This window comes from Rhinopithecus bieti, unplaced genomic scaffold, assembly GCF_001698545.2.
Source record: "Rhinopithecus bieti isolate Rb0 unplaced genomic scaffold, ASM169854v2 scaffold_32229, whole genome shotgun sequence".
Classification (NCBI taxonomy): domain Eukaryota; kingdom Metazoa; phylum Chordata; class Mammalia; order Primates; family Cercopithecidae; genus Rhinopithecus; species Rhinopithecus bieti.
The window spans coordinates 2,392-16,993 of NW_016813750.1; the positions used below are offsets into that span (position 1 = coordinate 2,392).

At 36.7% G+C, this 14,602-nt stretch overlaps 1 long non-coding RNA gene across 1 annotated transcript in view; it reads right to left on the reverse strand.

Annotated features, from left to right (window-relative positions):
- Window positions 1-601: 601 nt before the first annotated feature.
- Window positions 602-14,602, reverse strand: part of LOC108513246 (uncharacterized) — a 27,098-nt gene continuing 13,097 nt past the window's right edge. The window contains exon 3 of the long non-coding RNA XR_001880839.1: window positions 602-739. This is a non-coding gene — a long non-coding RNA (uncharacterized LOC108513246). The remainder of the gene's footprint in view (window positions 740-14,602) is intronic.

Consider the following 14,602-nt stretch of genomic DNA (forward strand, 5'->3'; position numbering starts at 1 on the left):
AAACTCTTCTTCTGCCACTTCTTTCCCTTTCTCAGCCTTCATAGAATTGAAGAGAATTAGGGCCTTGTCCTAGATTAGGCTTTGGCTTAATGTTGTGGCTGGTTTAATCTTCTATCCAGACCATCAACACTTTCTCCGTATCGGCAATAAGACTGTTTTGCTTTCCTGTCATTTGAGTGTTCACTGGAATAGCACTTCTAATATACTTCAGTAACTTTTCCTTTGCTTTCACAACTTGGCTAACTGTTTAGATCAAGAAGCCTAGCTTTTGGCCTGTCTTGACTTTTGGCATGCTTTACTCATTAAGTTTAATGATTTCTAGTTTTTGATTTAAAGTGAGAGATCTGTGACTCTTCCTTTTACATCAACACTTAGAGACCAGTGTAGGGTTTTTATTTGGCCTAATTTCAATACTGCTGTTTTGTAAGATGGGAACAAGATGGGGTTGGTGGAGCACTGGTTGGTGGAGCAGTGAAAGTACACAAAACCTTTACTGATTAAGTTCACTGTCTTATATGGGTGTGGTTCATAGTGCTCTAAAACAATTACAATAGTAAAACCAAAAAGCAATGGTCACATATCATCATAATAAATATAATAAGAATGAAAAAATTTGAAATACTGTGAGAATTCTCAAAATGTGACACAGAGATGAGCACATGCTGTTGGAAACATGGTGCTGATAGACGTGCTCCATGCAGGGTTGCCACAAATCTTCAATTTGTAAAAAATGCAATATCTGCAAAACATAATAAAACAAAGTACAATACAATAAGGTATGCCTGTATTTATTTTATTACTGATTTATAAATGTTCTTTACACATTCTGTCTGTATCTACAATACTACAGTATATATGAAACATAATGCATTTTGGATATATCTATACTATTACAATACATGTGAAACAGAATACATTCTGAACATGTCTATAATATTATAACACACGAACAATATTTACAACACACACGTATAAATATATAGAAAACATTCTAAAATATATAATATATAAAAAATATGTTGTTGTAAATATATAACATAAATATGTATATTATATAATATATAAATATTTATAAACTATAACATATATAGTGATAATAAACATATGTTATAAAATATATATTTATATATATTTATTATGTATATTTCTATATTTATATGTGTGTGTTATAAATATTTACAAGGCACAATATTTGTAACACACATATATAAATATATATATTTGTATATATGTGTGTGTGTGCTGTAAATATTTTCTCCCAGTCTACAGCTTACATTTTTATTTAATAGTGTCTTCTGATAAGCAGAAATTTTGTTTTGATAAAGTTCAGTTGAGTAATAATATATGGTTAGTGCTTTTTGCATACTGTATTATTTGCCCATGCCAAAGTTGCAAACATATTGTGTATTTTATTCTAGAAGCTTTATTTTGCTTTTCACTTCTAGATGTGTTATCTATTTCATATTAATTTTTATATTTGGTGTGAGGTAGGGGTTGAAGTTCAATTTGTTCATTGCATCATCTAGTTATTTATTTATTTATTTATTACCACGTGTTGGAAAGGTTTTCTTTTACCCAGTTATTTACTTTGGCACCTTTGTTTAAAATCAACTGACCACACATATATACATCTATTTATGAATTATCTTTCCTGTTTAATTGATCTTTTTTCCTATTCTTATACCAACACCGCAAACAGTGTTGATTACTGTAGCTTTACAGTGAGTCTTGATATTAGTTATTATAATTTTTCTGTCTTGATTCTCCCTTTTCAAGATTTTTTTTGGCTATTCTAGGTGTATTGTAATTCCATATAAAGTTTAGAATCACCTTATTAATTTCCTGGGGAAAAAACCTATGGGGTTTTGATTGGAAGTGCATTAAACCTATGTATCAATTTGGAGACAACTGACATCTTAAAATTGAGTCTTCTAAAGTATGACCATGATTTGTTTTTTCATATATTTAACAATTTCAACATTTCTCTGATATATTTTTCAGTATACTGTGTAGCGAGAAGTCTTACACCTATTTTGTTAACATTATATGTTTTGATCCTATAAATTTATTGTTTTATTTTCCCAATTGCTAGTATGTAAAATATAATTGATTTTGCATGTTTACTATGTGTCTTGTTTTTGTAAAATACAATTTCCCGATCATGAATGTATGGAAATGCAATCAATCTCTAGTAGGTTTTTTTTTTTTTGGTAAATTCCTTAGAACTTTCTACATACCACCATGTCATCTGCAAATAAATATACTGTTATATACTTATCAATGCAATTACATACTACTTTCTTCTTTTTGAATATTGCAATCAAATTTTTAGTTTTCATCTCTTCGCATTCAAAGTCTGAAAACCTTTCTGCATGTCTTTTTGGAATCATCAATTTTGTGTTACATCATCGTGACACACTGTTCTTCATTCCTGTTCTTCTGGCCATAACTGCTATTCATCTTTAGAATTGACAGTTTAATTTGAAAGTATATTTAAAGAGGTTTACTTGCTTTTTCTACTGGGTTGAACTAATAATTTTTTTCCTTAATTGAAGTACATATAGCTGGATCACAATTAGCATCTCTAGAAAGTCAGCCAGAATTGGTCATACCCCCATTCCTAGCTTTGGAAGCTCTATTATCTATGTGAGAAATCTGTCAACTTTGACCATCTTTAATTGTATTGCCTTGTATGAGATGGAAAATCATCTGCATAAACAAAAAATTTCATTTCAATGCAACCACATGGTATGATATTTTAGGTCATTTTACAAAATGAAATTGAAACAATTATTTTAAAGCTAAAATTTAACCCCATGTTGGGCTATCAAAGCAAATAAATCATCTGAGGTGTCAACTGAATGAACACATCTTCCATGCATAGCTACCATCACATATATGTGTCAACTACAACTATGACTCAGTTCACATCTTTACATGTCCACTGCCAAATTTCTTCAGCATTTATTGAAAGATACATTCAAATTTCAGAACAATTAAGAGTTGACAATAGCACTAATAAATTATAAAATGGAAAAGTTGTATAATTGCTTAATAAATTAAAGAGCTATCTTTTAGAAACAATAAAAGCATGAACTTTTGGCAAGCGTATTCAAGGAAAAGAAAAAATTAGATATACAGATTATTAAAATAATTATTGAATAATATATGTCAAGGTTTTAAAAAATCTGCATAAAATGAATGATTCTTAAGGAAAAACTCTATTACCAAAATTACCTAAAATGAGAAAATTTAAAATATCTAGTAATCACTAAAAAAAATTATAAAAATTGTCAGATAACTAGTTCCCAGAAATGCCCTTGGCTATATGGATTTATAGGTAATATTTTAACAACTTTTAATGAATGGTTAATTCCTGTGTGTAAACTGTTCTATAATAAATGGTAGTTAACTTGCCAACTAATTTGACCAAGCTAATAGAGCAATTATACCAAAACCTTAAAAATACTATAATGGATACAAAGTAATTTTATATTAAAAATTAAAGAAAATAAAAGCTGCTGGAGGCAGGCAGACAGTTATTTGTTTGTTTGTTTCTCTAAACAGAATAAGAATCATATTCCTTACAAGGTAGAATAAAGCTGAACACATAATGGATTGGTAGTAGAATCAGACTTAGAACTTGCAACTTTTAAAAAAAATCTACATTTTTTCCATAGTTACATGTCAAGATCATGTGTAACTAGATCTCTACTATGTATGTATGTATGTATATATGTATGCATGTATGTATGTATTTATCTTAATGGTTGAGAACTACTGTATTTAAAAATATGAGTAAAAAAATCCTTGAGAATTGTTCCTTTTAAAAGGGGTGAAACTTTACAAAGTTGGAGCCAATGTGTTGAGAGAGAGCTTATGGGCCATTGACTTCATTCTGTTGCAGATTAGACTCATTCCCTTCTTTTCTTTTTTCTTTTCTTTTTTTTTTTTTTCTGTTCTAGTACATAAGGATCAGTCTTTTGCATTATTTATTTTTAAAACTTTTAGGGGCTGGACGTGGTGGTTCATGCCTGTAATCCTAGCACTTTGGGAGGCCACAGCAGGCGGATCACCGAAGGGTCATGAAGATCGAGACCAGCCTGACCAATATGGCAAAACCCCGTCTCTACTAAAAATACAAAAATTAGCCAGGCATGGTGGCGTGCGCCTGTAGTTCCAGCTACTCAGGAGGCTGAGACAGGAGAATTGATTGAACCTGGGAGGCGGAGGTTGCAGTGAGCCGAGATCGTGCCACTGCACTCCAGCCTGGGCAACAGAGCGGGACTCCATCTCAAAACAAACAAACAAACAAACAGACTTTTAGGTTCAGCGGTACATGTACAGGTTTGTTATATAGGTAAACTTGTGTCACGGGGGTTTGAGGCACAGATTATTTCATCACCCAGGTACTCAGTTTCTTCTATGTCATTCTCTTACATGATTCCAACCTTGGCTCGACCATCTACAATGGTAAGGAATTAATTATTTTGAGTCTGTTCATGACATTTAAAGAGAGTGACAATTTTATTTATTCTTGGTCAGTGGCAATCCACGTTTTCTTGGTTTCAAAGTGTTTATAAATTTGGAGTCCTCCTTAAGAAAAATAATAAAAAATCATAAATACAAAATTAAGTTGAAATTCTGGAGGATTTCATGCAATGGAAGGGTCTTGAAACTTCAGCTTCATCAGCTTCACAGAAATTTTGCCTCTGTTTTCAACTGCATCCACAGTTTTCCGAACATGGTCATTTGAGGCTTCTTACTTCTTGTAAATCTTGCTAGGACTATAAACCCCCAAAGGGTGAGAAATCACTTGATTTAACTAATTTCCATAGTGCCTGACTGTTGTTAAAAGGAAAATCCTTTTCTTCACCAAATCTCCATTTAAGATGCTATCTTCCGTTCATCTCACTTGCTGATAAAGAGGAGCTCCCAACATCATCCCCCACGTCCCTTTCATTTCTTGATCCAATGTGGCATCCACACTTTGGATCCAATCAGGCATCCACACTTTCTGCTTCACTGAAACTACTCTTAGGAAGGCTGAGAATGGCTTTCAAATGTCAAATCCTGTGGCCTCTCCTCAGTCTTGATCCTACCTGATATATTGTTGGCATGCTGACAGTTTACTGTTCTCTCTGACAACTGCTCTTAGCTCATGTTAGTGTCTCCACTTTTGTCTCTGCCTTACACTCAGGTGTTCCCTAAGATTCCTTACTCAGGCTTCTCTTCCATTTCTCCAGGTGTGTTCTATCTACCCCATGACTTTGCTCATCGTCATAGGCATGTGGCTTCCATGTCTGTACTCACGGTCCGGAACTGCTAACTACCTTCTGGATGTCTTCATACAGATTCCCTGAAAATATTACAACTTGAGTATTTATTTTACTTTTTATTCACATCACACCTTATTTCTAAGGGAATCACAGAGGATTCAAGTGACCATTTTCTTTTCTTGTTGAAATCTTGCTCCTCAAGGCCAAACTGAGAGTTGCCTCCTCTAGGAAACCTCCCTGCGATCTATTCATCACTTGAGATCTTATGTCATTTTCATTACACTGTGGTCATAGATTTCTATGATATAAAACTGTGTTTGTATCCCCAAAGATTTGAGAGCTACTTGAAGGGAAGGACCAGCCTTTTAATTATTTTCCCTTCACCTGTCCAACTCTGAGCATTAAGATCTTGCAGCTAGGGGAGCACTCAGAAGTTGTTCTAATTCTGACCTCTGAATTGAACTAGAATAGAAGGGCAAGGCTTGATGCATCAAATACTTTTAAAATATATAAAAGGGAAGTCTTTGACAGAGCAGGGAATAGACTTGTTAGTTATCTAGGTAGAAAAATATAAAAGATGAAAATACACTTAGTTCCTATAAGAAATGTAACCAAACTTAAACAAGTTTAGAGAGATGCATAATGTGTTTCCAAGGGAAAATGGGGACATGCCATACCTTTCAAGTGTAGGCCACGGTTGACAATGACCATGATTTTTCAGGATTGTCCTGGCTTACACAGGACATCTAGTCACCCACAGATTTGGCAACAGTTCAATTATTCTGTTCAGTTCAGATCACCAAGCTGGCTAATAGATGCTTTCCACTTCACTGCAGTCTCTGGAGACACAAACGCTTGTCCACACCCCAGAATGAATCCAAGCTGAGGTTCAGCACAATTACTTATTTGTTTCCTCTAACATCTGAACCTTGTGAGATTCAGCCACCTCCTGGGAACCAGCCGTCTGCCAACGAGGCATGAATAAAACAGAGAAGGTTCCAGCTGGCATCACCTGCTGTGTTTTGCCTTATTTCTCTACACACATTTCTAGACTTCTGAAAACCAGGGGCCTCTCTCAAGAGGACACATGCCACATGGGCTGGGTCTCTGAGATCATGATTCTGTTTTTGACTTTTTAATTTTTTGAGCCTCAGCCTGACTCAGGCATTAGACAATGGATGGGGGACCACAATCCTCAGATTCTTGCCTGGCTCTGACCCCTGGCCACCCTCACATTCAAACCCTTTCATGATTAGCCCCTTACATGTTATTAGTCTTCAGATCATAAAAATATCTCATTTAAGAGCTCATCTTTTATGAGAACCTATACTCTGCCAAGGTTTCTCTCTCATCCTGTAATATGGCAGTTTGGGTTCATTTTCATTATACAGCTATAAGCTATGGTATTGTTGAGGTTTCACTGTTTGCCTTTCCTTTATGATACCTCTCTGTAAATACATGGATGACCCTTTCTCCTTATTCCCACTGCCACTGTCATAGCCCAGCCTATTGTCACAGCTTATTTGCTCTTTTTCTTGTAATGGTTAAGTGCCTGGATTCTGAAGTCATATAACAAGCTTAAATCCTGGGCTTGCAACTTACTAGCTGTGTGGCTTTGGATAAGTCACATAGTCTCCTTGTGCCTCAGTTTTCCCATCTGGGAAACTAAGGGTAACAAACATAGCCATTTCCTAAGGTCATTGCAGTTAGTATGTTATGCTGCAACCTGTTAATATGTAACACATAAAGTGCCATATTATAGGACAAGAGAGAAGTTGCTTGCTTTTACAGGAGCTGGAAAAGTGTTGGTTGTTATTATGGTGTTATTATTATCCTTCATATGATCCAAGACACTTTGCATAGAGCGTTAGTTCAATTTTTGAATGAAAGTAAGGTTATTTTATAGCCATTCTTGATGGTGGGGAAAAAAGCAGCTTCTTATAGGCAGAATGCGTTTGAGAAGAATTCAGTAAAGATGAGGTATTCTGAGTGCAGGTAATCCTCAGGGATGGCACTGGAGAAGCAGATAAAGGATAAACTGTGGCTGACTTTTAACACATGGTAAAGAAGCTGGAGGTTATGAAGCAGGCAGGGGAGAATCCCTGAGAGTTTTGAGCCAAGAGTGACAGTGGACACTGAGAGGTTAATCTGAAGAAGATGTCTGTCTCATTTAAAGGAGAATGGGACTTGCTTGCAAAGCCAGCCTTATAGAGTCTGCAAATCATTCATTCATTAAAAAGTTTCAATGGATATTTACTGTTACATCCAGGTACTTGCTAGGCGCAAAGTGAGTAGACCTGACACACTTTATATTTTCATGAAGTTTATGGTGTAGTGGGGAAGAGGCCATTTTAAAACAAGGCATGGTAAATGCTGCAGAGGCATTGACCCCTCCTGCATCTATCCCACCCATTCCACTTCAGCCCGGAGGAGTGCATGCAGAGTGAGTGGGACTGATCCCGCTCTCAACTCCAGGAATGTGATCTGATAAGTGTAAGCCAGTTGTTTCTAACTCTGATGCACATTCCAATTACTTGTGGAGTTTAACAAAATTATAAACACCAGGATGCCAGCTCTAGAGATGAATTGATCTGGGATGTGGCCTGGGAGTTGGTAGTGTATGTACAGATCACCAAGTGATAATACACAGAACCACTGTTCTAGTCCAACCAGGTAATCTTACTCTTCTTGCTAGAATGTTTTGTTCAGGAACTATTCCAGAAATGGAGAACATAGCCCTAAGGCAGCCATAGCATATTACTGGTGTTGACCATTGTGACTTGCTTAGAGTGGTCATCAGAGGGAACCCTAGTAGTTTTGTCAGATGGTTCTCTGAAGTGGGACTTTTTTTTCCCTTTAACTGTCTTCTGAAGACAACTTAAGGAGTCAAGCATAGGCAGCAGAACGGTAGAGAAATGAGGCTGGAGCCCTGAGCAAAGCATGCTTAATGTTTTCCTACCTCTTAACTTTCTAGTTACTTGAACCAAATAAAGCTGCTTCAGTGTTCAAGCCAGTTTGAGATAGGTTTACTGCTACTTGGAACTGCAGAGTGACAGTAAAAGTCTCCTAATTGACTCAAGACATAATGTTATGGTGTAAGGTGCTTAACTCAGAAAAGATCAGGGAAAGAAGGAGTGGGTACTGAGGAGGAAGAGGACACTCTGTTCGTAATTAGAGGGGCAATGTGACTTACTGGAAAGGCAAAGTTTTAGAATTGGATATGCCTGGTTTTCAATTCTGGTTCTGCCACTTATTGGCTCTCTGGCCTTGCTTCCTAAACTTTAAATTGGGATATTATTAGAACTTGTAGGATTGTGATGAGGTTTGAGATTAATTATGAAATTAGATCAGCTCAGTGTCTGCTAGTATGTTGTAGATACTAAAAATAGGAGGACTATTGCTTTTCTAGTGGCAGCTGCTACCAGATAAATGGAGATGACAGGTACTAGGTTCTAGGGTTAGGGACTAAAAGGCACATGGTAGGATTCCATAGGCTGGAGCTCCTAAAATCTCAACAGGTTTAGATCTGATTGAGTGCAGACATGATTATGAGTAGCTGGAATAGAAAGTAAGAGGCAAAAATAGAACAAAATATTGTATGCTTTTAAGGTCTCTTTCTGTTATGGAGAATTATCTGTATGGGTTGACCTTTTTGGTGTAGGTATGCTTCTATGTAAGGAATCAATGTTTATCATATATAACAGAAACACCCTCTTTCTTGTATACTGTTGGATAAAAAATGATAAATGTTTGCTATTCAATTCATTCTTTTATCAGTTATCAGAAGTAACCTTGTGCCAGGTAAGTAACAATACAATTGGATCTTTACCTGTATTGCATTGTAGTTATGTCTCCCTAGAAGTGTATGCTAGTCACCTTGAATGAATTCAGGAAATACTCTGGCGTCTGATGGAAATTTGAGAACCACACTTTTTTTTTTTGTTTTGACTTTTGAGTTCAGCGGTACATGTACAGGTTTGTTACATAGGTAAACGTGTGTCGTGGGAGTTTGTTGGACAGATTATTTCATCACCCAGGTATTAAGCCTAGTACCCATAAGTTATTTTTCCTGATCCTCTCCCTCTGCCTCCTCCCACTTTCCACCCTCCAATAGGCCCCATTGTGGGTTGTTTCCCTCTATGTGTCCATGTGTTCTCATCATTTAGCTCCCACTTATAAGTGAGAACACGTGGTATTCGGTTTTCTGTTCCTGTGTTAGTTTGCTAAGGATAGTGGCCTCCAGCTCCATCCGTGTCCCTGCAAAGGACATGATCTCATTCTTTTTAATGGCTGCATAGTATTCCCTCATGTATATGTACCACATTTTCTTTATTCAGTCCATCATTGTTGGGCATTTAGGTTGATTCCATGTCTTTGCTATTGTGAATAGTGCTGCAATAAACATATGCATGCATGTGTCTTTATAATAGAATGATTTACATTCCTTTGGGTATATACCCAATAATGGAATTGCCAGGTCAAATGGTATTCCTGTCTTTAGGACTCTGAGGAATTGTCACACTGTCTTCCACAGTGGTTGAACTAATTTACACTCCTGAGAAACACATTGTTTTATTTAAAATCAGCAACATATTTATAAACTCTTTCTTATGAATTACTTCTTCAAAAGATTATATGTTCTATTATATACTAATTATTTAATAATCTCAAATTTAGAAGACTTTTTTTCTTTTGTTCCTAGATGCTGGGGCAGTATAATGTATACATTCAGTGGCTCCAACTTCTCACTTGGAATTAAGCACTACAGTCAGCAGATTATTATCAAAGGAGAGATAACAGGGGCCTACCCCAACCCCCTGGATCAGTCTCTTCTATACATGTTACTACTATGGCTTCAACTGCAATTAAAGCAAATTTAAAGAAATATAAGTAACTAAATATAGATATCTTTTTCTTAACTAAACTTTAATTATAATCTTCTATTGCCTGATAATGTTCTGTCACTGCCTGATCTAACTTTTGTTTTTTCTTTTCTTCACTTTGCTCTAAGGATATTGTCTTATTTTTTCATAATGATATATCTCATTCTCCTTTTCTAAGTTTTTCTGAGACAGGGTCTCACTCTATCACCCAGGTTGGAGTGCAATGGCACCATCTTGGCTCACTGCAACCTCTGCCTCCCAGGCACAAGTGATTCTCCCACCTCAGCCTCCTCAGTAGCTGGTACCATAGGTGCGCACCACCATGCCTAGCTAACTTTTTGTTTCTTTTCTTTTTGGGGGAGTGGGGGGGGTAGAGATGAGGTTTTGCCATGTTGCCCAGGCTGGTCTTGAACTCCTGAGCTCAATAAAGCCACCTGCCTTGGCCTCCCAAAGTGCTGGGACTACAGATGTGAGCCATTGCACCCAGCCATATCTCATTCTTACTATGAGAATTTTCCCTTCGGCCTTTGGTATGGCAGCCTTACTACCTCTTAGTACTCTGGTAAAGTGTATTTTCTTTGCAATTTATTTTTCCTAGGGACTCAAAACTCTTCTTTCATGTAGGTTTTCTTAGCTCCAAGTTGACTTTTGTGTTGAAGGAATAAGATTACCAAGACAGGCATAAACCTCATGACTGTCATTTTCCAATCAGATAAAGGTATAAATGGCTAACCATTTTATGTTACTTCACGTGTCTGATATGGGGGAAAAAGCATGAGCTATGGGTTCAAGACCCAGCTGTATAGTTTATCTTTGTGATCTAAGGCAGCTATTTAACTTCCCTGAAACTTAACTTTTTTTCATCTGTAAGATAACACAATCACTTAAATTGTAAGTTTTTTTTTTCTTAACTTTTATTTTAGGTTCAGGAATACATGTGCAGGTTTGTTACAGGTAAAACTTGTTCTACGGGGGTTTTTTGTACAGATTATTTTGTCACCCAGGTACTAAGCCTAGTACCCATTTTTTTTTTTTATCCTTATAGGATTATTACAAATGTGAAATTAGGTGTGTAAACCACCTAGTGTGGTACCCATACACAGTGAGTGCACAATAAATATTAATTTCCTGAACTCTCTTCTCTCTCTAGAGGCTTATATTTGGGGTAAAATTATTTGCACAAAATCTAATAATTCTAGTTTAACCACTTGAACAGCTTGTAACATACTTTAAATCTTATTCTCAAAAGAATGATGCCTAATTTTTCTTGGGCTTAAATATAAAGTTCAGTGCATTTCTTAATTGCTCCAGAATACTGAGAGAACTGACAGTTAATCATTCAAAGCTATTATCAGTGATCTTTAAATAAGACATGAAGGATAGGAGGAATTCCAGAATACTTGGAATGAGCAAATATCCCCGATTTCAAAAGAAAAAACAAAATATGTATGCCGCCCTCCACAAACAGAGTGGATAGCTTTATATTAATTCCTGAATTTCTAGCTTGATATTAATCCCTGGAAACATTCTAAAAATGGCAACTATACTTATGATTTGTAAACAATTAGAAAAGTAGTAATTGTCAGGAACTGGTATGGTTCTACTAGGACAAGGACATTTCCTTATTTTCCTTGTTCTTTTAAATAATTGAGACTGGGGAACATAGTGGGACCCCATCTCTACAAAAAATAAAAAAATAATTAACCAGATGTGGTGGTGAGTGCCTGTAGTCCTGTAGTCCCAGCTACTCAGGAGGCTGAGGCAGGAGGATTGCTTGACCCTGGGAGGTTGAGGCTGCAGCAAGCTGTGATTGCACCACTGCACTCCAGCTTGGGTGACAGGGTGAGACTCTCTTTCAAAAAGAAAAAAAAAAGTTAAATAAATAAATAATCGTAAGTCCTGTGGATCATGTTAAAGCTATAAACATAATGTATGTATTTTGATGCAGCAAACCTTCTAGCAAAATTCTCATGATACTGTTGTTGATAAAATCCTTAGAAAGATGTGGCCTGGATTGTTTATCTATCTTCTATTTTATCTTTATTCTAAAAGATTTTGATGGCTTTAACAATACATAAAGTTTAATAAGATGACGCAAAAGAGTGAGAAAATTAGGGTAAAGGAAAAACAATGTTAAAGGAAATAAGAGGGAACTGAGTGTGTTGTTGCTTCATAAAATGTGTGCCATGACATTCTGTTATTCCATACTTTGTACACTTCCTAGAGGTAGTTTACAAATGTTGCTGTGGGCTTCCTAACAGTCAAAGTAAAGAGGAAACATCATAAATACAAGTGTCTGTAGGAAAGAGAAACAGCACTGAGAGCACTGAAGCTTCTGTTGGGTCCTTGCATAGAGGACATATGTCATGTAGTAAACCATCTGCTCAATAAATCCTTACATGAAATGCAATGGTGAGTTTTGAGGGCTGCTTCTTATGAAGTACCTTTATGTAGGCCAAAGTATTTTATTGGGTAAAAAAACTTCTATGGGCAATTGTGGTTTAGGGGTCTTGCGAATGTCATCAAGATATGTAACTCTCTGATAGCTGGGAAGTGTTTTTACCATTAGGCTCTAGTTCAGCAGCCAGCTTATAAAACTTCTCCAAAGATCATTCATTACAGGGTTGATGTCTCTACTGCTTTGCTTTTTCCTTCAGTAGTAAGAATTATCATCAAAGATAAAGTCTTTGAAAACACTCCTCACATTTTGGAATGATGAAAATTTGGAAGAGACAGTAAATAATAGTTAAGTGGTCTTGATATCTGGCATATTGGGTTAAAGCTTACAAGATAAAATTTAGTAGCTATAAATATATAAAATAGTAAATTTGAGTTAAAAAGTGAATCCTTGAGTGACAGAACCAGGGACACCCTGAAAGTAAGGCACACTATTTGAGAAGGACACCAGGAGCTTCCACACCTGCAAACTCAGATGAGACAGTAATGTGGCATGGCTTCTAAGAAAGCCAGAGTTGCATGTGTGGAAGCATTGTACTCACAGAGGCTCTACGGAGACCTGGCCCAGGCCAGGTCACATCAGGAGCCTTCTGTTAAAATTTCATGCCATTTTCCAAGAGAGCTATTCATTCAAAGGAGAGTGTCTGGGATGCTGAGGAGTCTAAAGGAAAATTTGGAGAAGCTATAGATTCTTATCCTAGAAATGAGAAGATAAAACAAACATAAAATCTGCCTTAGTTGAAGAGATATTATGTGATCAGGAAAATAATTTCCTCCCTTATATGGTTGGGTCTTTGTCCCTGACAAAATCTCATGTCAAATTTTAATCCCCAATGTTGGAGGTGTGGTCTGGTGGGAAGTGATTGGATCAAGGCAGCAAATTTCCCCTTTGGTGCTGTTCTCATGATAGTGAGTGAGTAATCACGAGATCTGGTGTTTAAAAGTGTGCAGCACCTTCCACCCTCTCTTTTCCTCTTGCTCTGGCCATGTAAGACATGTCTCCTTCCTCTTTGCCTTCTGCCATGATTGTAAGTTTCCTCAGGTCTCCCCAGCCATGCTTCCTTTACAGCCTGCAGAATCGTGAGCCAATTAAACCTCTTTTTTTTTTTTTTTTTTTAAATCAATTACCCAGTCTCAGGTAGTTCTTTATAGCAATGCAAGAATGGACTAATACAGAAAATTGGTGCTGGAAAGTGGGGCATTGCTGTAAAAATACTTAAAAATGTGGAAGTGACTTTGGACGTGAGTAATGGACAGAGGTTGGAACAGTTTGGGGGACTCAAGAAGACAGGAAGATGAGGGAAAGTTTGAAACTTTCTAGAGACTTGTTGAATGGTTTTGACCAAAATGCTGATAGTGATACGGACAGAGATGGCCAGGCTGATGAGGTCTCAAATGGAGATGAGGAAATTACTGGGAATTGGAGCAAAGGTCACTTTTCTTATGCATTAGCGAAGACGCTGGAGGCATTGTGCCCTGCCCTAGAGATCTGTGGAAGTTTGGACTTGAGAGAGATGATTTAGAGTATCTGGTAGAAGAAATTGCTAAGCAGCAAGGTGTTGAAAGTGTGACCTGGCTGCTTCTAACAGCATATGCTCATTTGCATAAGCAAAGAGATTATCTGAAACTGGAACTTACATTTAAAAGGAAAGCAGAGTGTAAAAATTGGGAAAATTTTCAGCCTGGCCATGTGGTAGAAAACAAAAACCCATTTTCTGTGGAAAAACTCAATCCTGCTGCAGAAATTTGCATAAGTAAAGAGAAGCTATGTGACACATATACACCATGGAATACTATGCAGCCATAAAAAAGGATGAGTTTGTGTCCTTTGTAGGGACATGGATGCAGCTGGAAACCATCATTCTCAGCAAACTATCACAAGAACAGAAAACCAAACACTGCATGTTCTCACTCATAGGTGGGAACTGAACAATGAGATCACTTGGACTCGGGAAGGGGAACATCACACACCGGGGCCTATCA